The following is a 27,505-nucleotide window of genomic DNA, read 5'->3' as shown; positions in this document are numbered from 1 at the left end:
GTGTCACCCTTTACTATTTTCTCCTGAATTTTGTTTCAGAAATAAAATTCTAGTTTCCCTTTTTTTTGGTGAAGATTCTTTACAGAAGAAATTGTCTGACCATGATGAACAAATAAAGGAGGAACTTTATTCACTTAGTGGCTCTAATTCCTGGTAAGCTGCACAAATTGCTCAGGGAACAGGGCAGGGCTGGGGATGTTCTGCTGAGGGGGAGCCCTGCTTGGACACCAAACTGGGGATTTTCACAGATTTTTTTTGTGTCATTTTGACTGGTTGATTTAGAGCAATTGGGAGCCTTGCTGTCCTGGAATTTCTGAAACAACTTCAAGTGGAACTTTCCCTCACAGCAATTTTTAATAAAAAGTTACATTACTATTATATTTCAACTAAATATACTATTACTATTATATTTAAACTAAAATTTTTCTTAGTATTATCCTAATTCCCAGAATGCAATATAATGTTTCTATTTTTTTTCTAATCCAAAGTACATATAAAGTCAATAAAAAGTTGCATTCCTACATGATCATTTAAAATCAAGATGAAACAAACATTAAACAGCACAGCATTGAAAGTAAAGATGGTGTCAAAGCTGGGTAGTGATACCTTCCAGATAATGTCTGATCCTGAACTACAGAAAAACTAGTCATAAAGAATCCCATAATAAATTGCATCTGAAATAGCATTAAACCTTGCAATAAAAGGCTCTTATGAGTTTTCCCCACCAATAAAAACCTGAACACAGAAATCAAATCCTTTCACTTGTCCAGGCTAACAAAACTCCAGCTCTTCTCTTGTTTCAGCACCCTATTTATGGAGATAATTTCTCATTAATAAGAAATGTTTGCCTCTGCAATTTTTTTCTCTGGGTGTGATGTATCAGAGATGTAAAACCTGGAAGTGTTGGGAAGTGGTTGAGTTACTGGGGTTTAGGGCAAGAGCTGGGAGGTGGAATTTGTGGGAGCAAAGAGGGGTGGTTGAGCTTTCTGGATGTGGAATTTGTGGGAGCAAAGAGGGGTGGTTGAGCTTTCTGCTCTGTTCTTCATAACACATTTTGTTGCCAAAACAATTTTCAGCTTCTGACTGAACTGCTGACCACACTGCTCTAGGAATTGTCCTAGGTATGGTATTGGTAATTTATCCAAGTGTTTCCCCCGAACAGTGCTTTCCCTGGGCTTTGAAAATACAATAAATAAAATCCCAGATTCTCTCTCCATAATTTGGGGGTTTTTTTCTGAATTTCAGTGAGATTGGATGCTTGGACCATGCTTGGACACCCACAGAGGTGACAGGGAATGTGAGAGAAGGAGAAAGAGGGAAGGGAAATCTCCATCCTGCTCATTCTCCATTTTTGAGCAGCTGCAGCCACTCTTTACTCACAAAAATTCCCTCTTTTTTTCCCCTGACCCCTTCTTTCAAGGGGATATTTTAAACCTAAAACACAAACTAGAGTTTTAAAATTCCTCCTCACCACTTTCTTAGCTTTAGCATCGAGAAATTGGCTCATAAAGGGTTTCTGTAAATTAAGTTTGCTCAGGACCTCTGTGTCACTCCCGGTGAACATGGGCTTCTGAAGGAGGTTTTTGTTAGATTTTATGACTCCTGTGGGATAGATCACTTTAATTTATAATTTCTAAACAGAAGTAAAGGGAAAATTAAGCAAATATTGCTAATATTTAAAAGCTGGTGATTATATGATATTTACAATATATGGTGTTTGCAAAAAACCCCAACCAATCCCAAAAAAAACCCAAACTAAAAGCAACCTGGAAACAACACCTATTCAAAAAGGTGCCTCAGGGCTCAGATCTGCATCTTGCCAACCTGCAATAAGTTTGGTTGCCAAAAAATAGTTTGACGTTTTTGCAAGAAAAACACAGCAAAGTGCCAGTTAAATGTCATGTATTGGAACAAACATATAGGTCAGCAGAGCTCTGTGGAGACCTGAAATTCTACCTTATACAGATTTTTCAGGTTTTCCAAAACTCATTCCCATTCAGAACTGGAATGTGAAGGTAACGTTACTTTGTTTTTGTTTTTGTAGAGTTTGAAATTTTCCAAAACATTTGGTTTCACTTTGTATAATTCAAACAGAAAAAAATCCACAACAGAAGTAAATCTATAATGCAACAGCTCCCTTCAGCTGTTTGCCTTTTCCTGTGTTTCTCTGCAGTTCATTTGCAGCAATATCTGTACAATTTCATAACACATCCTATGGATAGACAGGACATTAAATCTATTGTGTAACTGAAAGCTGAGGAATCCTCTTAGAATGCTTTTACTCTAAAATGTAAATAATGCTCTTTAGTTGTATGTACACATTGCATTAAATGACCCCAGAGCTTGTTGACAATGTTTGAGCAGACTTCCAATGGAGGGATTTTATTATTATTATTATTATTGTTATTATTTGTGATTTCAAACATGCTGATGAGCATGTAGCATGCACTGAAAAATCAGCCCTATAGGGAAAAAATATCTTGAGCGTGGTAGAGATCCACACACACCTGGATGTGTGAGATATGAAAATATCAACATGTGTTTTCTGCGCTTAAAATTGAATTACACCCTTCTTTAAGGCTTGAAATATGGTAGCTCTATCTAGATTTATATGAGCTCTGTGACAGAATGTAATTTTAGAACCTTTCATATTTACAAAGTCATCTCTTCCTGAAGCTTGAAGGATACTTTTAGCGCTCTTTTGCACTCAGGTTAAGAGGCTTAAAATGTCTTTTCAAATAGCAATTAATAAATTTATAAGGTCCAATCTAATTTTTAGGCCACAAGATAGGAGAAAACAAGGGTAGTTAGAAGATGAGGTCAGGATTAATCTTATTATATTTACTATATTTCTATTACATTTTATTATACTTATTCTTTCTTTAGGGTGTTTTTTTTTTGTTAAAAACATTGAGTTGGACCGATGGTTGATGCAGCAAGACCCCTCCTGAAATAAATGTGCTGTGTTCCTGTATTCCATATGTTCTGCATTGATCCTGAAGATCCTGGTATCTGTATTTGTATATCTGCATGGTATATGTATTTCATATCCTGCGTGTGTATTTCTTTAAACGGTTTCCTTTTGTGCCAATCCCCATTCTCAGCACAGAATAAACACTTTTCCAGGGAGTTCTGCCTGTATTTGCACTTGGAGCTCAGCTGCCATTGCTTACAGTGATGAACGGCCGCTGTTTTTGACAGATGGATGCGGCGTGTCAGCTCCAAATTCACATTTTTGTGGAATCAGATTAATAGTGCAACTCTTCTGGTGCTCAGCCTCATGTGAAATCCAATCTATTTATGCTCTTTCCAATTTTCATGGTATTATTGAGAATCATATTTAGTGAGCCTGACTAACGAGGACATGACATGGGGAGGTAATTCATATTCTTCAGGGTTAACTCAGCTCTGCTCACTTGCAGACACAGAGGCCCTTCACTGCCAGTCCACCTGCCTGAGCGTTCCTCCAGGAGCTCAGGAATTTTATCGAAAGGGATGAGGTCAGTGAGAGCACTCATGACTGGGAAATACAACTTTATGTGCACCAACGTGCCAGTGGGATTTCCAGAGCTGGGCAAGCTGAGCTGCTGCCCGCAGGGTTTGTCTGGGGATGGAGGGTGCTGGGAGATGCTCTGGGGGTGTCCCAGCAGCACTGGGTGCTCAGGGGCTGTTCTGGTGCCCAGGGGCTGTTCTGCACTGCCCCTGGAGCCCCAGGTGGGATCAGGGGATGGCCCTGGATGGGAGCCCTCCCTGTCCTTAGGGATGTGCTGCAGAAATGCAGAGGATGGGAAATATTGCTGCCATTTCCAGGCAGGGCTGATGTCTTTTTGGGACTACCTAAAAACAGAGGCCACACAGAACGAAGGGAATGAAAAGCAGTTCTATTTATGGAAGGGCCTTCAGGCCCATTTTGGGCAGACAGAGCCCTCCCCCAGGGCTACACCCAAAATGGACCATGGGTCACGGGTTTGCACACTTTTGTAAGTTTGGTCCATCTGCACATTGGGGGTTCATCTCCCAATTACAGCTTCAGCCAATGAAGTCATTTACCCCAAGTCTGCTCCCCCCAACTCTCTTTTGTTCCCATCTCTGGGGCCTGAGGCAGTGAGGTGTCCTTGATTCCAGGCCTGGAGAGGAATTGGTGTGTCTGCCCAAAATGGGAAAGCAGCAGCTCACACTGTACATGGAGTTTAGAGTTCTGCACTAAAGAACTGCAGGATCACAAATAGATGAAAAACATAAAAGCTGAAATCCTGAGGCGTCAGGGTCGAGTCTTGCCCAAGGAGCTGCTCAAGGGGCCGTGAGAGAGACAAGAATGGAACCCAAATCTCCAGGGCTCCCATCCAGCCTCTCCTGTGAAATCACTTTTCCGTGAGTGAGTTCTTGGCCTGACATGCACAAACAATGAACTTTCTTCCTCCCAGCCCCATGAGGCCTCCCCTGTTTGCTGCTGAATGAACCCCGAAGCTGCTGGGGCAGCAATACCCATATTTCAGACCAAAAATAACTGGGCACTGAGCAGCTCCCCCCTTATTTTCAGGCTCTGCTATGATACTTCTCTACTTGTATTCCCTACAGCTGGAGGGTTTTCATCCTTTAGGACCCCCTTTTAAGGGAGCCTTTTATTTTTCTTTTTCCTAGAGCACAGGCCAGTGGTGGCATGAGGGAGACAGGCAAAACACAAGAAAAATGTAATAATTCAGAAATTTATGAAACCTCTGAGGTACAGCATGCAAGAAAGCATGTAAAGCTTTGGCAGGGTCAAGCAGCTGAACTCTGACAGCTGTCATACAGCTATAACTCTTCTAAGATGGAACAGTGGGTCTATGCTAACATCACTTTATTACATATAAAACATATATTTCAGAGAAAACTTTTTTTTCCTCAGAAAACTTGTGATAAAATCACAGTTTTCTCCTGTAAGTCCAAACTGGGGGCAGAGGATAGAGGGGGAAAGGGGAGAATTATGATTAAATGTTTTTCTTCATAATCTGCATGTAACTTTCAGCAGGTTACCTTGCCTTAGTTCCACTGCCTGGATCAGGGTGAAGCTGCTTTGGGCTGTGTGTCAGACAGACCATTTTATATCATCACTTGTCCAGTGCAAAACACAACCAACCAACCAACCAACCTACCTTCCTTCCTTCCTTCCTTCCTTCCTTCCTTCCTTCCTTCCTTCCTTCCTTCCTTCCTTCCTTCCTTCCTTCCTTCCTTCCTTCCTTCCTTCCTTCCTTCCTTCCTTCCTTCCTTCCTTCCTTCCTTCCTTCCTTCCTTCCTTCCTTCCTTCCTTCCTTCCTTCCTTCCTCCCTCCCTCCCATATATTTCCACTTTTTTTCTTTGTCTTTCCAGGTGTTGGAACATCACTTTAAAATGCAGCTATTAACCCTGCACATACATTCTGAGTAACTCATACCAGCTGTTGAACCTTATCATCATTTTCTTAGTCTTAGCCTATGATCTTTAATTACCTGCAGTGAGCATTTTAATTTTCGTTTTCGGGAGTGTCTTGCCCTTGTTGCCAGGAGAAGATGCGAGCAGTGAGGGCTGTCCAGTGCCCGAGGGGCTGTGGCTCTTCAGTTCCACTGATGTGCACCTGATGTTGTCCAAGGTGTGTCACTGAGTGTCACCTGCGTTTGTCAGCGCTGGAACACCGGGCTCGTGGCACAGCTAAAGAGGGACAAGGGTTTATTAACAAAGCCAAAGAGCTTCAGGGGTTTGTTAACTCAATTAAAGAGGAGAAGTGTTCGTTAGGACAATGGAGAGGGACAAAGGTTTGTAGCACAATTAAAGAAGGACATGGGTTTGTTAACGCAATGGAAGAGAGACAAGAGTTTGTAGCACAATTAAGAAGAGGAGGTTGTGAGCACAATTAAAGAGTGACAGGGTTTTTAAACACAATAAAGAGTGGCAGGAGTTTGTTAACACAATAAAGAGGGACAATGGTTTTTAGCACAAAGAGCTGTAAAGGTTTGCTAACATAGTTGAGGTGCAAGGGTTTGTAGCACAACTAAAGAGGTCCAAGGATTTATTAACACAATTAAGAAGGACAGGGGTTTGTTAGCACAATTAAAGAGGTGCAAACGTTTGTAGCACAATTAAAGAGGTGGAGGGTTTGTTAACACCATAAAGAGGGGAAGTGTTTGTTAACACAATGAAGAGGGATAAAGGTTTGTAGCACAGTTAGAGAGGCGCAAGGGTTTGTAGCACAGCCGGAGGGACAAACACCGTGCCCTTCATTCCCTGTGCCTGGCCCTCTGCTCTAGGTATCTTTTTATTCATAACAGTTTGTAGCACAGTTAGAGAGGTGCAAGGGTTTGTAGCACAGCCGGAGGGACAAACACCGTGCCCTTCATTCCCTGTGCCTGGCCCTCTGCTCTGTGCAATGGCTGGCGCAGGAGAGGGCCAGGCTGAGCCTGGAATCCTGGCTTTATCTGGACGTGGGGATGAGTTCAGCGAGCTTCCCTGGCTGCAAAGCAGGGAGAGGGAGTGTGGGAGCTGGCTGCAGTGAGCTGTGGCTGCTGCAGGCTGTCCAGCGCCTCCCGAGGAGCTCCCCGGGGCCCGGGGATCTCGGCGCTGAGCGGCAGAGGCAGAGGCCTGGTGTGGGCCCCCTCCCACATGTGCCAGCACTGCGGGAACGCTGCTGGCACCCCAGCAGTAACCTCGGTGTGCTGGGGGCAGCAGCCCCTGCACTGCCGGCAGCTGGAACCCAAACATTCATTTGCTTAATGTCAGCCTGAGCTTGTTTTACAGCGCTGAGGTTACCTCTGCAGACTTCTCACCGCCGGAGAATTGCCGGCTGGTGCGGAAAGCCTGGCTCCTCCTGCCGCTGTGGCAGCTGAGCTTTTGCTGGTTTGAATCTTACTCCATGGCGCTTGCTGGAGGGTTTTAACCGCCCCCCGGCTTCCTAAGGAAAATTTACACCTCTCGGGAGATTGGGGAGGATCCCGGGAAGTGCTGGGTGGAGGCAAAGGGAAGCTGTGTCTCCATGATAATGCATTTGTTTGTGAAGAAGTGATTTCTGTAACACAAGACGTTTGCTTTGGGGAGCTGAAGCTACCCTGCAGAATTCTAAACAGAGTGGGAAGTGGGAGCCTCTGTGAGGGTGGGTTAAATTGGTATCAACACTTCAGTGCCACTCAACTGAGAGATGGGGCTTAGCCTGTACAGGATTGGGTCTCTGGAGGGCAAAAAAAAAAATTTAAATAGAGTATTTTTAGAAGAGAGGGATTATTGAAAAGATTTTTGCTGAAAATAATAAATTCTCAGTGTGGGGAAGGAGACAAGTATCTTTTTCTGGCAGCTAGTTTGTGTGTAGGTCTGAATATCTTTCTGGCTTAATTTAAGTTATTAATGCCTTGACTTTCCCGCTGAAGTGGGCTGAAATTAACATTTATTCTCAAGAACTTGCTCCTTAGACTAAGAAACAAATTGAGATAAATTTGAATGAAGATACATGGCCTATCATCCCTGTGAACAGAAAGCCAGAATCTTACTTAACACCTTTTTTGAGAAGTGTGAGGAAATGGGGTGAAAATGGGCTGTTTGAGGGGATGCTGGTGGTTTGTACAGAGTTGACAGCCTCAAGTCTTGTCTCTCTGCAAAGATAAAAGTAGAAAATCATTATTTCCAGTTTCTTGAGGACTTTATTTTTTAAGGGGAGAAAACATTTTTGATCTTCAGTTGCATTGAAGCTTCATTTAGGTACTTGTGTCTGGGTGAAAGTTCAGGATTTACCACAAAGGAAAAAAATGGAAAAAATAATCCAACCATCGTCTTGAAGGCACATGTTGGAAAAACACCTTTCAAGGAGGAAAAAGCCTTCCCTGCTCAGCCCTGCAGTGATCACAATCTCTGCACTAACAGTGAGGAGAGCTCTTTGGAGAGGCAGAGCTGCTGGGCTGTGGGGATGTTGTGTCACACTGTAATCGACTTGTGGTGTTCTCAGTCTTCCATCCAATCCTTTGGGAACTTCCTACTCTTCTTAAATTCAATAAATATATAAACCAGACATCGGGAAGAAGGCAAACACACCTTTCTCATAGCCTCAGTGCACCTCTGAAATTTGTTTGCATTCACAGAAATAGTCTGAATTAATGTTGTCAAAACTACTCATGTGATTGAATGCTCCTGCCCTGGACTCAGATGTTTCAGTCTCGAGGAAGCAAATATTGTTCCAAGGGTATCAAAAAAGGAAATGAAGCCTTTGAGAGTAATATTTTGCAAGTCTTTGTTAGCAGACATCATGTGTCATTCCATCTCTGTCCTGCTCTAATTGATTTGCAAGTATTAGGCATTTAGTGAGTGAGGGCTTATTGTTTAATGAGCTCAATCTCCCTCCTGCTCTCTCCTCCCTGGCAGCTCAGCTTTGGCCAAGGCTGGGCTGTGAAACACAGGGAGAGAGAGCCCTGGGCTCTGCTGCTCTGCACTGACCTCACCCACCCTGGAAATGCCAAAAAACCACCACTGCCCTGGCACAGAAGTGCAGCCCTGCACTGCTGTAACACACAGAAATGCAGCCCTGCAGTGCCCTGGCACAGAGAAATGCAGTCCTGCAGTGCCCTGGCACACAGAAATGCAGCCCTGCAGTGATCTGACACACAGAAATGCAGCCCTGCACTGCTGTAACACACAGAAATGCAGCCGTGCAGTGCCCTGGCACACAGAAATGCAGCCCTGCACTGCTGTAACACACAGAAATGCAGCCCTGCAGTGCCCTGGCACACAGAAATGCAGCCCTGCAGTGATCTGGCACACAGAAATGCAGCCCTGCACTGCTGTGACACACAGAAATGCAGCCCTGCAGAGCCCTGACACACAGAAATGCAGCCCTGCGTGGCTGTGACACAGAAATGCAGCCCTGCACTGCTCTGCACTGGGGCAGGCCCGGCTGCAAAGCCCCCGAGCGTCTTCCTGGGACAACAGGGCCACAGGCTGCAGCACAAATATTGCGAATGCCCTCTATGAGCAGCTGCCATTAACATGCTTGTGGTTATGTTTTAGTCAGAGCCACGTCTCCGATACCCCTGTGCAGCTGGTGGAGGGACCAGTGCAGCTCAGTGCCCTTGGCCTGTTATGCATTAATAAACCCCGTTGTGAAGCATCATCGTTTCCACCATGGATTTTGAAGAAAACCTGGGGATTTAATGGAATGTGGCTGATGATGGGGAAATTGCCATATTAGCTGCAATTTATGGTTACCCAAGTAGCTTTCATGGCTGGCAAACAAGGAATGTAAAACATACAAGGAAAGTTAAACAAACAAAAGCTGCGCTGCACTGGATGAATGGGATTGTGACCGCTAAGGAAATGTCTCGAGCTTTCAGAGCTTTCTCAAGTTATAAATTGCAATAACCTCCAGGCCCCGAGGAACTCAGTCATGTTTGCCTTGTGTTTTGGGTGCAGCCTTTGCAGAGCCCACATTTCCTGGCAGAGGGAGCAGCAGGGTCACGGGGCCACTGCGCTGCATGTGCACGGGCAGGACAGGCTCCACGGCCAGGGTCTTGTGTCAGCATTAATTCTGGGAAGAGCTTTTAAAATATTGTCCAATTAGAGGGAAAGGGGAGATGAGAAAGGTCCCAGCACAGCATCACTCTGAATTGCTGGCATGATGCACAGCAAGAACTGTATTCCAAGAACACACTGATGACTCTAAAGGGTTGAAGAAAAAATAATTATTTTGCCCATTTTACCCCTCCTTTTTAACAAAAAAAAAAAAGAAGCCAACATAAAAATACTGTAAATTCCACAGAAATATCATGGAGGAAATCTTCCCAGCACTGCATTGTTGGTTAATGTGCTGCCTTTGCACTTTCTCAAATTTGGGATCCTTTGTTCCATTGGGGTGGTCCTCCGAATGTCTGGCTGCATTTAATTTAATTTAATTTCATTTGATTGCATTTCATGTCATTTCACTTCATTTCACTTCTGCCTGACCCTGAAATCCCCTCTGCCGTTCCATGGGATAGGTGATGGTTGTCCCTCTTGCTCCCCCAATAATCCAGCTGTGCATCAGTGCCCTTCTGTTCTTTAGGAAAACTCTGCTCTGTTTTCCCAGGTTATCTTTGGGCTGAGTAACCTTTCTGGTTTTTCATGGTGATTTATCAGGTAGGGATTGGTTTCTATCAGCTCACAATACACATTTTCTGTATAGTTGCTATAATTAATTCTTTCTCATCAAGTTACTGGACCTTTTCTGTGCTGCTACTACAGGAGACCTCTCCCTTCCTGGGTTGTCCATTTTCTGGCAGAAAAGAGAAATATCCACTATTTTTTTCTCTAGTCAGTGGCATGGGAAGTGACCCTTCACGCCTGTGAGACTCTGTCAAATTAAATTCCTTCCGATTTTTTGTCTATTATGACAGAGGTACAAAAGTGTTTTCTTTTCTAGCTATTTAGAGAGGGAGAAAATGGCCCTGAATGCTTTAGAAATGTCTGGCAAAGGTAACCTAAGATATTAAAAAATAAAATAGGAATATCTGTGGCTGTCACTAAATGTACCAGCGGCACCTGGATCACAACATTTCTAAGGTGAAAATATAGAAACATTCTGAGATGTACTGTGAGGAATCACTGTTTAGTTTCACATGCTCAAGCCAAGAGCTTTTTTCCCCCTTCCTAATTGTTATTTGTGTTCCTTCACCTGAAATAGACTTTGAATTTCCTTAACGCACTTATGAATCCACTTTGCATTTCCCATCCTGGAGTTTCATTTTCTCCTTGCAATATGGACAGCTCATTACTCAGGCTATCAAGTAAAAAAGTTTCCTTCATCTTTTCATTCCTGGGGTTCTGTCTCTCTAACACTTAGAAATGCATCTTCTGGTATTTTAGCGGTCTTTCCGAAATGAAACGTGCAGGTGTGGGCTACTGATAATGCATTTAAAATTCCAACCTTTTCTAACAGGTGAGAATTTATCACATTTTTTTTTAAACCTCATCTTTGGAGAAGGTGGTGAGGAATTGTTCTCCTCCCTGGTTTGGGAGCTGAGGGCAGCCCAAAGCACAGCGGCACTTGGACAGTGGCAGCGCCTGCCGGAGCCAGCGAGGAGGGACTGACAAAATTCTCTTGGCAAACAGCACTGAGCAGATGCAGATGGAACGGTGAGGCTTGAACTGCACCTATAACTCATTGCAAGGCACATTTTGGTGTTATATTTCTGAAATAGGAAGCGCTTGGCTGTGTCTGGAAGCTGTCAGCTGAAAGCAGCCCCCCAACGTGGGCTGCGTGCCGTGGGGATGCACGAGGGTGTCTGTGCAGGGCAAGGCTGCCCCGAGCCCAGCAGGGCCAGGAGCCAGGGGCTGCTGTCAGGGAAAATGCAATTAGCAGGGACACCCAGCAGCAAGGGAGAGTAAATTTGAAGAAGAGATTTAACTTCAGTTGGGATTATAAAAGGGGAAATTGGATCTTTACCCAATGATTCCTATTGACTGCTTTACAGATTTATGCAGAGAGATTTATTTCAACAAAGAGGTCCCTCTGTGGTCACAGGGGCCTGATGCTGGCTTCTCTGGTGCTTCATTTGGGCTGGCTTTGGGGATTTAATTTTGTCTAATCTTAAGCACCTTTATATAAGCCTCCCAAATCAGGAGTCCAATTGCTCTGTGAAGGTGGTGGCAAAAATAAGCCTGGTCAGTAGTTCCCATGAGCTGAAGGACCTGTTTGAGATGATGGTTTCTCTGTTTTAGCTCTGCAGGGAGCCCAAAGTGATTGGCTTCTGCCTCAGGCTCCAGGCACTCCAGAAATCACACATGTGACTCTGGAGCTGTGGCAGGGCTGCAGGGCAAACCCAGCTGGGAAGTGCAGCCAGGGCCAGGATGTGCTGCCCATGGGAGAAAATGCCAAGTTCAGCCTCTTTGCTTCCCAGGCTGGATTTCCTTGGCTGAAAAACAAGCAGCTTTTATTTTACAGCAAATATTTCAAGAAAATGACATCAATCCCCATCTGAGACTGCCCTGGGGCATGAAAATAACATAAGGGAAATGTTTGACCAGCGTGTTTCAGACTGAAATAAGCAGTGTCTAAGCAAATATTCCTGTATTGTTTCTACAGGCAGACTCTGCCAGGCAAGAGATCCCTGCTGGAATGGGGCTGTTCCATCCTGGTACCTGGGCCTGCAGTGAGCTCAGTGTGAGAGCTGCTCCTTCCCGCTCCCAAGGGTGCTCTCAACAGGCAGGGGTTGTTCCCTCCAGCAGAACCCCTTTCCTGCAGGGGGGTGATTAAATACATGTGGCTGGCTCTGAGGAGCTCAGCCTTGTGTCCACTGGATCTGAAACTGTTGCTGTGTCTTTCAAAGCAAGAATTCAAACTATTTTTTAATTTTTTACAACTTTTTTTTCCTAATAGATGTTTTTTTATGGAAAGTTGGGCCATGAAAACATATTCTGTATTTGCACAAAGGATGGGATGTTTATCTTTTTAAAATGTTTTCTTCGAACGGCTTAAAAAATTGAAATCACTTTTGCAATTTAGAGGAAAAGTGAACTATTTATTTAAGCACTTAATCCGTTGTGCATCAAGGCACTTTAATGAATCAGACATGAAACAGACCTGAAGCACCACAAAGGCGGTGAGAGGAATATGCGAGGAGAAACTTGATCTCATTTACTTTTATTGCTGAGGTGGAAGGGAAAAGTGGCAGAAATCTCCTAGGTTAATGGAATTCTGACTGCTATCTTATGTGACCGTGGTATCTTGAGGAGCAGATTAGCAGCTGGCTGGCTCAGGCAGTTGGCAGAGCAGCAGAATTCCTGAGCTTTGGCTGTCTCAGGTCTCGGACCCGGAGGAGCCAAGTTCCAGCTGCAGACGGAGCTCAGCCGCCCTGGGCGGCCCCACTCCAGCAGGCCAGCTTCATTAGCCTGAACTGATGATGAAAAAACTGTTTGAAGGAGCAATATTAATCACCAGCCCCAGCAAACGTTTGGGTCAGCGGGGAGAAATGCTTTTGTCCGGGCTTGTGCAATTTCCTGCAGCCGGGCGCCGACGAAGCCGCAATTCCCATTTTTACTGAGGAGAGTTTGCTCCCAAAGCCTTGTCTGCTTGGTCACCCCTCAAGGAGAAAGAATGCCTCTCCATATGTCTTCAGCAGAAGGCAGCCGGGGCTGACAGATAGCAACAAGATGATGTATTCCAAGAAATGCTCAATCCATGGCAAGAAATTGAGCGTGGGGGGAAGGGGGAGCAGAACAGAACTCGCACTGAGATGGATGCCAGGGGAGGCCACCAGAGCTGGGCAGCCACAGGTCAGACTGGGCATGTGAAAAAATAAAAATCTGAGGAGGAAGAAGTTGAATACTTTTATGAAGGAAGTTGTAGAAAGTTCAGAGGCGTGAAAACCAACAGTTTTTTTTTTTTTATTTGCTCATAAAACAGCTCAGAAACATTCAGGAAGTGGTATATTGAGTGGGAGAAGAAATCAATGGAATTTAATGGGTGGGGCAAACAGAATTTGAGAGCTAAATCTAAGGAAAAATCTGTTTGCATATACATGTGCCAACTCAAGTGTCTGTGTGAATGGTAATGTATTGGCCTGTTTTGTGCATAATAAATATACTTCAGTGGATGAAATTCTCTCTGTGGTACAGGACTGTAAAGGACAAGGTGGTCGCTTGCAAATAACTGATCAGCTGTAAGGCCATTTGGAAAATGAACCTTGTCACCAGAGCTGTAGGACAGCCCAGAACTGGCACCTGCCCTGCTGTCATTAGATGGGCAAGAACACCAGGGGAGAGCCTGGGCCTGTCTGGCAACAGGCAGGAGAGAAATCATCATTACTTCTCACTCTCCAGTGTATTGCAGAATGTATTTTAGCAGGCAATTTATCCCCAAAGCTGCAGCTGATGCGGAGTGTCCACCCTCTAAGTCAGCAGCAGCAAAAAACAATATAAACTCTGATCTCTATGTAACAGGCAGGAGTCAGAATAAAGGTAGCCAGCTTCAGGCAGCCTCATTTCTTGAGGCAGTTGGACTTTGTTTTCTTGCTTTCCCTGTTTCCTCCTGATAAACACTATTGCCCAGTCTCCAGTTTCCTTTGTTTGTTTTCAGCCTCATTTATGCAGCATCCCACTTTGTTCTGTGAAAAAAACAGTCCCCTACTTTTTGGAGAATTAAAATGAGTCGCACTCGGTGTGTAATTCACTCCCAAGGCCGAGTGTCTGTGGTTGGGCTCAGTCTGGCTGAGGGATGCTCTGGCAGCGCCTTTCCCCACCCTCTGCTGGGGGATTTCTCCCTGGTGAAGCAGCGCACACCAAACTCCTTTGCAACACCAGCACCATTCCCCAGGCAGGGTTTTGCAGGGTTAATGAGTGCAATTAGCTCAGTGCTGTGAGCAGGAGAGGTCCTGGGGGCCACAGGGTTCTCCAGAGGGGCTGGGAAGGCAGCACAGCACCGGGGATGGAGGAGCGAGGGCTGTGCAGGGCTGCAGCCACAGCACTGAGTCGCTGCCCCTCGTCCTCATCCACAGGGAACTCGTCCTGCGCTGGGTCCAAGTGGAGACACCCACAGCCCCATCACTCTGCCACAGCAAATGGAATTTCCCAGGCATTGCAGCCACAGGGGCTCACTGGGACTCAGCCCTGCCTGTGATTCCCGGGGCTGGGATCACTCCAGGGCAGTCAACAGAGGAGTCATTCCATGCTGCAAACAGAGTATGGGCTACAGAGCCAGTGTTTTACTGTATTTGTCAGGTTAGAAAGACAGGACATGAGAATAGGGTTAAAACCCATAAATCTAAGTCCTCAGGTACTGGAGAGGGAAGTATTGTACTGCTTTTCCAGAGTATGATCTGTCAGTCAGGAGCAGCTTTTCTGTCCTTCCCTGTTTGGACCTGGCTTGGTCAGGGAGTTTAACTCGCAGAAGGGAAGAGAGACTTCACAAAACCACCAGCATTATTAATTATCCACCTGTCTGTTGCTCTGTTGTGGTGAGTTCGGGTTTTTTTGAGGGCTATATTTACTGAAGGAATAAGGAAAAGGTCATTTTGCAGCTTCAGATCATTTGTTCATTCTCCAGTCTCCCTGATTAATTCTATTAAATTCTCCTGGACTTTGCAAAACCAGGTGTTGAGGAACACAAACTTTCCACAGCCCAAAACAGATGTCTCCTACAATTCAGTGGGAATATCCCTGTGGAAAATGAATTGAATGTGGCAAGGTCTTGCTGTCCTGGGAAAAGTAAGAGGAATCCATCTTTTCCCATGAGTTCTCCATTATTAAGAGTTCCTCATGTGCTTTTATACAGCAGTAGTAACAAGTCCGTTGTGTTTTTATTCTGTCCCTCTCTGATTACACTGAGCCCCTCAGGCAAATCTTTATACTCAGCAAGTCTTCTGTCAGACTATAGAAATCTTTGTAGCAATAGATTGTAATGAAGATTAAGTTGATGGTTTCATGAGTGATTTATTATAAATTATTGTGCAGTAAGAGTTTTTTCCCCCCTTGTGTAGTGAAAGAATTATGTGAGTGTGGTCTCAGGGCAACCTCTCAGGGAAATGAGGAGGATAAAACAAGTCAAGAGTGTCCTCAGATTGTCCTCTGCTCTTTGATGCATTTTTGGAAGGCTTTCTTGGAGATGGAAGGGTTCTCTGATGGGAATTCTGGAGAAATGCTTTCCCGTGGCACTCCAGCCCAGGGTGATGCAGACCTGGGGAGGAACTGTACATAAGTACAAGAATATAAATCAGCTTCAAGATGAAAGCTCTTAAATCTGCTCTGTGCTGCTCACGCTGATTATCATGGCCCCAAGGCGTAGTTACAGAAGGATGCACTCAGGAGGGCTACTTCAGAATTTCCACAAGTCATTACTGATTATGGATCTGCACTTCTAAGTGTTTATGGGGGGATGATTGATACACTGAGGATGTACCTTTCAGGACGGCATAAAGAGGAGCAAGGCTTGATTTGCACTTGGATTTTCATTATTTTACCATTTCAAGTGGCTCCTATTTCATAAACAGCAGCTATGGTAATGCATTTAGGATGGTTTTCATATTCATGGATACATATATATGCATATTTTTACCAGACAGGCACCTTAAAATTTTCCAGTCATTATTATGAAACGCAATATAGCCTCTAAAGCTCATTCTGAACGGATATCTATAATCAATTAACTGACTCTCCAGAGCAGCCTTAATGTGGTGTTTTAATTAACACCATGTTGGAAAGCAGAGCAAGCTCCTGCAGAACTCTTGCAGCAGGAGCTGGGCTTCACAGCCCAGCTTTGCAGGCAGGGTCTCTCTTGAGGTCTGAGGGATGCTTTTTTGTACCCCACAGTTCCACTGCTCAAAATCCTACCTGTAGGATCAAAAGGAAGAATGAAAAGGGTTCTATTTCCAAGAGAAACAGAGAGTGGTGCAGCAGCTTCCAAGTAAATAGGATGAGATGATGCTGGAGCACAGCCAAGCAGAGCAGAGTTTTACCAGGGAGCACAAGTGACCTCTTCCAAACCCCAAAGCAGGAGACAGGCCGGGGGGAGAGCAGCCAGCAGGATGCCAGGCAAAAGCAGTGTTGGCACGTGCTCCTTGCAGAGGTGTCTGCTTCAGGATCAAGCAGCAGCGTAATCACTGTGGATATCCCTTTGTCAAAACCAGTAATTCTTCAGCTGTGATTTGATAAATCTATATTTATTGGTTAGCATTTCACTGGGTCTCACTTGGCAGAATTTCATTACACTGAGTCTGCTCTGCAGCTGTTGAAGCTCTTCAGAGTCAATAATTTACACCAGGAAAAGCTCCAGTGTTTGTTTTTAAAACTTTATGGTGCTTTTTGTGCTTCTGGTCTTTTCTGGCAGCTCTGGGTGATACCCCCAGTTCTGGGCTGAGTTTCTGTAGTTATTACCTATAGAACTCTTTTCTTTTGTTTAGTGATAATAAACAGAGATGATTTAGTGTAGATAAATAGGTACAAATCCGGTTTGTCACTCCCATAATTTATTTTCATGCAATGACGTATTTCTCCTGCTGGAAGCAAATGATCCATTTTTCTGAGGGTTTTCTTTCTTTTCACTATTTCTGACTATATAGAAAACTCCACTTTTAGAAACACAAACTTTTCTGATTGTTTGGGGACCTCAGGGTGCTGGAAATGAAAATAGACATACCTGCATATGGCTCAACACAGAGGGCATCCAATGAGTTTAAGGGACAGCAATCTTTTCTCCATAAAAACTTGTACAGATTTTCTAAATCTCTTCTGGTGTTGAAGGACTGGAAACAAATCTGATCTGAAAATGACACCAGAACACTTGACTATTTAGCTATGTAAGAGGCATATTTGCATTAGTTATCTAGAGTTTTAATTGCTCTTACAGGTGGATGTTTACTGAAGAGACTTCTTTTGAAAAATGAAAGAACTAAATGACACTCTTATTCTTAGGGTTCATACCTACATTTTCTTTGTCTGCTAGTAGAGTAAAATGTGCCACACAGACTGCAGGGGTGTGTTTGTCCACACAGAAATTTCCTTTTCCTGGGCTTTATAAAACAATTAAAACCTTTCTGTGAACCTTAGCTGCCTCTTGGCTGCCTGACTGAGCAAGCTGGGGCAGGGAGGGAGGGCCAGGAGCTGTTCCTGGTGTGTGGCTGGGGTGGGATTCAGCCCAACAAGTGGTGGGCACAGCCTGAGCAGATCAGGAGAGTGATTAAATTCCTGCTGTGTATAATAATTGCTGTATTGATAGAACAGTGGGGTAAGTGAATTTGTGCTTAATCTGCCATGTCAACCTGGAAAAAATGTGCCTTGGGAGTGAGGGCATTTTTGTGCTTTTATTAATTTCATACCACTTTGGGTAAATGGGTCAGTGATCTGAGGTATTGTATTTTGGGCATTAAGAGAAGTGCTGGGCACTCCAAAATGTTTTAGCTTTTCTTTCCGTGAAAATCACTCCACTTTGTTTTCCTGGGCTTGGAGATGATGAAATAGGTTTGTGGCTACTATTATTATTATTATTATTATTATTATTATTATTATTATTATTATTATTATTATTATCATCATCATCATCATCATCATCATCACTATCACTATCACTATTATTATTATTTTATTGGAGAGATGAGCAAAATTTTGGTCTGGCACAGGCAGGAAAAAAAAGGAAATAACATCCAAACTGCTCTTTGCAAATATACAAATAAACTGAATAATAATAACAACATGTTAATCGAATAATTTGACCTTGTTAGGACTCTAATATATCCAGCAGAACCTGGCGTGTGCTGACAGGAGTTTTCCAGCCTCCTGTTCTGCTTCTGATAAAACATTGGTTGTTTCAAGTGAAGTCTGAGGGAGGGGACTGAAGAGCGCTGTTAGATTTTGGTGGCATGAGAGAAAGTTCATTTAATGCTTCACATGCTGTTATGCAAACCAAGGGGTTCAGGCATCTCAAAAATAATTTCCAGATCAGTACCAACAAATACCAGTTCTGCTGAAATATCTGAGTGCTGCCCTGAACTGAAACAGAGCTGGATAATTTTAAGCTGCATGCAATGAAAATTCCTTACAGGCTGTAGAATTAACACGTTTGGTCAAAACAAAAGAGATGAGATTAAATGATGTGGTTTCATCTGGGACTTCCAACCTCTTTGGGAAAAATGGGATTTCAGAATGAGAAATAACCCTTAGAACAGCACAGGGCAGGTGAGAAGGGCCAGAGCTGAAGGAAACGCAAGCCTGAAGAGTCCCAGGGATGGCTGGATGAGGGAAGAGCTCCAGGCCAACCCTTCTCCTCGTTTCCCCAGGGAAATGCCTGGGTTAGAGCAGAGATGGAGCTGGCACAGGAGCCTCCTCGCTCTGCAGAGCCACTTTGCCAGCCTGACCTGGAGTTTGCAGGGATGGAGATTCCTGCCTGGAGTGGGAGTGGGAGTGCACTAATTATGTGCTGATGGCAGGCTCTGTGTAATAGCAATTCTCACTCAATTACTCAGTGCACAGTGTCACTAGTAGAACCCAATTAATTTTAAAAAACATTCCCATTTAAAGGAAGGCAATATGTTGCATTTCTACACATTATCTATAGTGTCAGGATGGCCAATTTAGTCAGCTCTTTACTGCATTAGACAGTGATGCAAACCAAGCAGCAAAAAATGGTGTGAGGAGAAATAAATATCTGTCTTTGTGGTGCTGAAAGCTCCCGAGGCTGTGCATTGCAGGCCTTTCTCAGGGTCTGTCCCAGCACATGCAGGTTCATTGGGGATGTTTAAAGCCAATTTTTGTTGGAGGGTAGTGGTCCGCTGTACTTATTGTTTAAAGTATGAACAGAAAGTAAGTGCCAGCCAAGGTCAGTGGATAAATAAATATTCAGTTTTCGACTTCTACTGTGACTTAGGATTGAATTTCACAGAACCGAAGAGCTGTAGAATGATTTGGGTGGGAAGGGCCTTACAGACCTTGTTCCACCCCTGCCATGGCAGGGACACCTTGCACTGTCCCAGGCTGCTCCCAGCCCCAGTGTCCAACCTGGCCTTGGGCACTGCCAGGGATCCAGGGGCAGCCACAGCTGCTCTGGGCACCCTGTGCCAGGGCCTGCCCATCCTGCCAGGGAGCAATTCCTTCCCAGCTTCCTTCACTCATAATGAACAGGGTTTTACCTACAGGTCTTTCCTGAAAGAGAACACTACAGTCATGGTAAATATTAACAAGAGATTGCTAATTTGAGGCTTCCTTTGGTCTATGTGAAGTGTCAGCTTCTGGTGTAACATTTAAGTAAAGTGTAATAAAATATATAAGGTTAAAATTAAATGTTAATAAAATATATAGCTCAAAGCAGTGGACTAGAGTCTGTAAAAGAAAAGAAAAAATTGATTTTGGCCTGAGTGTGAGGCATGTGCTAAGACAGCTCCACTCTGTTTCCTGGCTCTTAATGCAGCTGATGCCATGTACACCTGGGGAGCCTGAGACACCCCCCATGAGTGTGTGTGGAACAGCTGAGGAAAAAGAGGAAATAAGCCTTGCTTTGGGGCGGGAGCTGTTCCTGCAGCCCTTGGTGCCAGCAGAGAGCTGGAGCTCTGGCAGCTGTGCTCTGTCTGTGCCTCTGACCCGGGCCTTTGGGGGATCACAGCTGCTGCCATGAGAGGAGTGACTTCCCTCAGGAAGGAGCAAAGAGCACCTGACAGCCCCGTGGCTACAGAAAAATTAATTGGGAAGCGAGCAAACTGCTAGCCTTAGCCTTGATGTAAGCAGCAATGACAACCTCTTTGCTCCCAGATTTTGCTGTCACTTGGTGGTGAGGTTTCCATCTGGACTGCAAGAGATGTTTTAGATTTGAACCGACTGACTGGAAGAATTTAGTGGAACAACTCCATTTGCACTACTCCAAAATGCACAGGGCTGTTACCTGACAAGCTATTCAAGAAATGCTTGTAAATGTGGGTTATTTGTCATCGTTTGTTTGACTAGGAGGAAAACCTCACCTGTTTTCCACGAGCAGCATTTGCTTTCTGTTGTCATTTTAAAAGTTATTTTCATGCAAAGGTTGCATGGGTTTTGTGTTGGGATATGATGGGGCTGTTCTCAGACTTCCCTTCAGGTGGGAAATGCAAACCCACAGGATTTCTTAGCTGCCATTCTATCCCCAGATGTCCTTTGAGAGGGTGTTTGTAGCCCCCATCCCTGCAGTTTGCATTCACTGGCGCTTTGATGATTTCACCATTTGGAGAAAGAGGTGGAAGCAAACATGGTTAAAGCCTAGCCAGTGCCCAGAGAGTCAGATCCCCATTAGCAGCACCTCCCAGCCATAATCAGTGAGCCTTGGAGTGCAGGTTTTATCTTGCTCTTCACCAACCTTGCTGCCCACAAGTGATTTGCACTCCTATGGAGCAGAACTGGGAACAGAATGGATAATCACAAGTCTGAAAATGCTCTGAAAGCAAAAAAAAAACCAAACCACCCTGGGCTCAGGGACAGCAAACCTGGAATTCAGAGCAGAAAATAAAGAACATTGAAAGGTCAGGGCTGTTGGAGCTACAACATTGTGATTATGACACTGGATAATAAATCTTTATTGCAGGAAAATATTCCTGGGGCCCTTCCATGTGCTTCCTCTGGGGAAGGAGCATGTTTACCCTGATGAGCATTTCCTCATGGTGAAAGCCATTAATAAATAATAAATAAACCTCATTTTTTGCCTGGGGAGGCAGTGATCAGAGGGGAGCATATGCCCAGGGTGAGACCCTGCTGCTGCCACAGCCTAGCCTGGCTCAGGCTCAGCTGGAGCAGATTTGGGTTAAAAGGGATTTCAGAATCAGAAATTTGATCAAATCAGATTTTCTGGGAGAAGCCAGCAGGGAGTGAGGATGGGCAGGGCTGCTGTGGGACAGGCACGGGGATGGAGGATGGGATGGGGTGGGGGATTGGGACGCTGCTCCTGCTTCATAAACCTCTCCTGGCTTGCACTCCTGGGCTTCTCAGAGACAGATTTTGGTGTGTTTGAAATGGTTTTATTTCTGTAATTATCTTTCTAGCATCACAATGGCTTAATTCAGTGGTGAGTTCCCTACACTGGTGGTGTAAGAGTGCTCTGACACAGGGGAACCCTGTGTGGATGCGCAGCTGGGAGGTGGCTGTGGGACAAGCTGAAGGGAAAACTGGAATTCTGGGCATGGCAGAGCCCACTCATCACAACGTAGACTGGCCAGAATTGTTCTCCAGTCTCATCACCAGTTTACAGTACTAATCTAAAAGGAGCCACCTTGACCTTCTTTCCTCCCTGTCACTCTCAGTGCAAATTTGGTGTTTGTTTAATTATATTTACTCATTTGTATGTTTTAATGACATACTAAGCATCTAATTTATACCTGAATTTATTAGACAAAATAGTCTTTCTATGGAAAATTTAGTACAGCCACCAATGGATGTTTTTCTTTCCATAGGTTTATCATTTACCTCCAGTATATTACATTTCCATGATGGCACAACACACTCTTAACAACAAAAAATTCCTTTATTTTGCTATTTAAAATTTATATTTTAAGAATTCTATTTTCCCCCTTTAAATAATGAACTGTAGATGGGCATGTGCATCTTTCTCCTGTGATGTTTAACTGGCATGGTTATCTTTGAAGATTGTCTGTTGCAGAGCATGAATTGGAACCAAACATAGCAAGTAGGAGCTTGGAACAGTTATTGAGGGAGAAAAGCTATCCAGAGTGGAATGGCACTGTCAATGGGAGAAAGCTGAAGGGCTTCCTAAGGATTTATTTGGATTTCACAGAGGAATACTGACTCAGGGCACCTTAAACACAAGATGCAAACATCCTGTGCCTGAAGCATGCAGTGGGTGTTCCTTTGGAGAAATCCACATCTCTCCTTTACTGGAGGATAATCAGAGTTCTGTGGTGCAGTCCTGACTCCCTTGGGAGCTGCAGGGTGCAGTGCTGGGGTTTGCTCTGCTTCCATCCTTGAAGTCAGTGGGGCAGCCCAGGCTCACCCAGGGCCCTGGGAGGAGCCTGGGGGTTTTGTGCACAGGGCTGGCTCTGGCCAAGCTGCCCTGTGAGACTGCAGCTCTGATTAATGGAAGCTGGGTGGCTTTGCTGCTGGCATTATTGCTTAAAGTCGAGTTCAGCCGAGCTCAGGTGATGTGCACAGGCACTGTGCTTGACCTAAGATTATGTCAAAGAGGACTGAACACTGCTTTTGAATTTAGTGAAAGCCTCTTTAAAAACACTGCATCAGCCCTGTCCCCTTTAACCAATGCCGTTGAAATGTCAGCTTTGATAGACACGTCTAGTTTTGTTCTCTGCCTGAATTTGAACTGAAGGATGACAGCTATAGACTTTAATATGACTTATCTCTCTCTTCAATCCCAAGCTTTAGGTATTCATGTTAATTAAAATGCATGGTAATGTCAAGCTGGTGAATAGTTACAATGTAAAATGCCAATTATGCTATTTTTGAACCATCTGAAATAATAAATGAATTCATCAAGCCATGAGCCTCCAACTAAACAGATGTCTGGGATGTAAATGGATGGGAAGGACCAGTGCCATAAATCCTACAGACATTTGTCAGGCCTCTGATGTTCTCTGTACCTTTGCTGTTAAGTCAGTTGAGGTTGAAGGCTCGTCCACAGCAGGAGGGGTTTGGCTGTGCCTGTGCCAGCTCTGGCGCAGAGCTGCAGGAGAGGCTGCCTTGGCACTCCAGCTGCTCCTGGAGGATGGAGAGGCACCAAAACTGGCTGTCCCTTGTAAGCTCAGGCCCCCACACTGGAGTGGGATACGTGAGGTTTGTGGGAGATTTTTTTTTGTTTTGTTTTTTTTTTGTTTGTTTGTTTGTTTTTTGTTTGTTTAAACTACTGTTCCACCTAAAGTACTCGACAGTGCTAATGTTTCTTTTTTCCCAGTCAGAACTGAAGAGGTTTAAGCTTAAACTGAGGATCTGCAGGAGTGAGCCCTGCAGGAAGGCAGTTCTCTCTCTTGGTCAGTCTCCACTGCAGGCAGGTGGGAAGCAGCCTTTGAGCAGATTGGGCTGCATTTACAGGCATTTGATCTCTGCTGAACTGGGGTACCCAGATGAAACCTCTTCTATTATTCACTCTGTCTGCCTCAAATAATTCAGGACCAGTGGTCTCCAGCCATTTTGTGATACAGCTTGCCTACAACATGAAATTTTCAACAGCTGCATTTGAATCAGTTGACAGTTCAAAAGCATGGTGTTACTTTGTGTTTAAGGGATCCAGATTTGGATTTAGAACTGCCCTGTGCCTGGAAATGCACCAGCACATCCAGGCTGGGAGCAGAGTCCAGAGGCATTTTCCTGCTCAGCTGGTGCACTCCACAGCTTCAGCAAAGAAGGGATGGATGCTCCAGAGCTCAGGCAAGCATACACATGATTATTTAAAGTGCTGTGCTACTAATACCAGAGTTTTGTGAGAGTTAGGGATGGGTGAGGTGGTGTCAGAAGAGGCTTTCAGCTAAGGAAATGGGTATTTCCACACCGAGTTCTTTGTAGGAGGATTCGGTTTCCAAATTGGTGGATGCTTTCAAGTGTCTGAACTGCTGGTTTTGCTTTCCTTCAGAGACTTTCACACACATTTCTATCCATTCAGGACTTGGGAAATGTTAAAAATACAAGGTGTAACCAAAGCCTGGCTCTTTATGAGAAGAGTCAGGCAGAGTTTTGGCTTGTGTCTCTCTACAGAGCAGGCTGGAACCACAAGGAGATCTCATGATAAGCTCTTTGCAAGATTTGAGCAGCCTGGTCTGCTCTGATGATGGGAAGTACTGCAGGTGCCATAAAGAGAACAGTGCCCCTCAGACTGAAGAACACTGGACAGGACAGAAGGAAGTTGCATTTTTTTTTTCTTTTCTGACCCTACATCTGATACCTGCAGACCTGGGCTCAAACCACAATTCAAGAGTAACTTCAAGGCAAAGGCGTAGGTGTGCACACACACAAAACAAATCTTTGGCTACAATTAAGACCCTCTAGCATATGGCCTGTTTTGTCCTCAGGACTGGAAGGGCATTGTGTGCACAGTGGGCACAGGTGCTGCCATTCTTAGTTAAACATTCGGTTAATGAGGGATGTAACCGTGCTGCTCAGAAACCTGGACTGTCTTTGGGAGAGCAGTGGTGCAGTTACAGTTCTTTGTGAGGGGAATCTTTGTTCAGCACAGACAATGTCCCTCCTGTCCAGCACTGTGCTCCGAGCAGTGGTGGCAGCACAGCTGGCTCATTAATTTGCTGCTGTAGGGAGACCCTGGAAAGAGAAAGTGGAAGTGCTTGCACTCTGAAAAAAGGATCCTGCCAAGAATGTAAGAAGTACATATGGGTGGCTCTCAACCAAGCTGTAGAAATGTTCTTGATCTTTGAGTTTTCTTCTGCTTCGTTTCTGTGCTGTGTCTCCACTTGTCTGGTGTCTGAGAAAGAGCAACTGTCAGCAGTCAGGGAAGGCAAGAGAAGTTTTGTTGGGTCTGTGAAAGCTCTGCTCTATGGTACAGGATCCCTGGTGATTGCCTCCCTGTATGTGATATGTGAGAGAGAAATCCAGACCACGTAACCCATCTGTCCTTATCTACCTGCACACAAAGGTTCACTATCTCCTTCCTTGGGAAGCCAAATTTTACCCGTTCCTTAAAAAAAACCACACAAACCCGCAACCACAGACAAACAACAGAAAAAACCTACAAGACAGACATAAAAGTAAAACCAGAAAAAGTTAAATTTGGGCGTGGTGTTAATGACACCAAGCTTCTAGGTTCAAGCCTGTGTGGGCCAGCTCTGGACTCGATGATCCTTTTGGGTCCCTTCCAGCTCAGAAAGGTCTGTGGCTGTGATCTGTGACTGTGACTAATTTAACTAATTGACCTTTACCAGGAGTAGAGCAGAGTGCCCCCAGCACTCTGTAGGACACAGAAAGAGTGCATGGACTGTTCTGCATTAAAAATGGATGAACAACTTATTCTGCATATAAGGTCAAAATCTACTGTTCAATGAATAACTAGGATTTTACAGCCTTAATGCTTGGATAGCCAAGCATTTCTGGACATTTTATTTACTAGGAGAAATGTGTGTCTTCTCAAGGGATCCATGGCCACACTTTTGCTGTGTTATGAGTTGTTACTGACCCCCAGACTTGTCTCTGCAGGGCTAATCCTGCTCTCATCCTTGGGCCACCCCTTGGTGTCAGGTTCTGTCCCCATCTGACATCCCTATGTTACCTTCTGCACGCTGGGTCCAGCTCTGCTCCAAGCACTGCAGGGGTCAGTGGATCCAACCTGTTTTCACAGAGGTTCTCTTAACAAAGCTGTTCATCCTACCACGCCCAGTACCCAGCAATAAGCCAAAAGCCAGTGAATCCCCGAGGCCACAGGGGGATGTGCTTACAGCAGCCATCCTCCTCCGACTCACTGAGATGTCCCTGTGCCTCAAGCAGCAGGCTGGAAGCTGAGGAGCAGGAGTTTGTGCTGGGCAGGTAAGCAGTGCTGGCTCAGATTGCTCTGGTGCCACAGGATTTTACCAATTTGTCATTTGCTGCACCAGGAAAGGACAATTTCCTGCAGCAGGACCACCATTCAGGGATGCCTGACTGCTGGTCACGGGTGATGTAGGGACTTGCTAGAAAATAAGGAAAAGGTGGGTGCTCAGCTCTCAGTTTCTCTGCTGAAAGGAGCTGTAGGTCTGGGTGGGGGTGGCCAGAGGTGGGAATTGTCCTGGCATTCAGGGGTGCTGGAAAAGCCCTGCTGGGATTGTCAGTGTCACCTCAGGTCCCAGCTCAAAGGTCAGAACTGCTCCTCCCAGCCGGCTCAGGAGGTCTGAGCCCTCTGCCTTCTGTCCAGGGTCCTGGCTGGGGGTGTTGGGCATCCCTGGGACCCCCTTGGAGAGGGTTTTCCTTTACATCTCGGAAGCTGTTCTGATCCAGACACCTGTGCTTGAGCAGAAACCAGTGCAGAGCTGACAGACAGTTGAGCACAGCAAATAAAACACACACTAGAGTGTGAAAACCAAAATGTGCCAGGGCTGTTGGCCCCTGAGTTGGGTGGGGCCATTTATTTATGGACAAACGAATTGTATACTTTCTCCTTTTTCAGCAAGAGGACTTTACAATGGCTTTTTCTTTTTAGCTCTAATTAGGAAAATGTTCTGGAAGTTCAATGTTATTTATTGCCTGCATGTTAGTGACAAAATGAACGAATTCCAAAGTGATCAGTGACGGCTATAAACTTGCTCATGGAGTTTGGGAGAGATTAAAATTAATTTGTGACTAAATGACAGTGTTTTGGTGAATTCTCATCTTATTAAAAACATGCAAAGGACTAAATTATTTGCATAAAGTGAAATGAAATAGATTCTTTAGATGTGAGAGCTCTTATGACAATTCAAAACAAGGCAGAGGGCATTGCAGATTTTGGGTCAGTTTACAATACTTTTTGTTTATCATTGGATATTTAGCACAAACCCCTTACTGTTGTTTGGCTTTTTGGGCTTTTTTTTTTTTTTTTTTTTTTAAATTTGGTTGGTTAGATTGTCATAGTGTTGCTTTTTTAATTTGTTTTTATGCTTTCATTTTAATCAAATGAGCAAAGTGTCCTTATTTTTTTGTCCAGTCTTTTAAATTAAACAGATCAACAGTTCTTAGTGCTTGCTATCTCAGAAAATTATTAACTCTTTGGGAAAAAAGGAATTTAGTATCTTTGTGTGTAGTTGTGTACTGGCAGCTGATCCCACCCACGTTGCTCAGAAAAACTCTGAGCAGTGAAACTTTGCCTCTTGAGTTCTGCTGTTCACTTGCTTGAATGTTGTAGCCAAAGACCAAGTGAAGATTTCAAAGTATCCTGTTCTGTAGTTGCGCTGAAATCAAATGCTCGTTCATTTTAGTCCATGGTGCAGTTTCAATTTAAAGAGGGGAAGCTTTCAGAACTCGAGGTAACAGCTCAATCACACTCTCCCCCTTAGGTCATCCAGGCTGATCTGTACTGGGAGCAGACTATTTCATTTGGAGTCTGAATTTAACAGCAAAAGCTATTTACAAGAGCAGGGTTTGGGCCATGTTTTGTCAGCAGTTCACACTTCAGTGA

Source organism: Onychostruthus taczanowskii, unplaced genomic scaffold (assembly GCF_017590055.1).
Source record: "Onychostruthus taczanowskii isolate IOZ18803 unplaced genomic scaffold, ASM1759005v1 scaffold139, whole genome shotgun sequence".
NCBI classification, from domain to species: domain Eukaryota; kingdom Metazoa; phylum Chordata; class Aves; order Passeriformes; family Passeridae; genus Onychostruthus; species Onychostruthus taczanowskii.
This window is presented reverse-complemented; position numbering follows the sequence as displayed.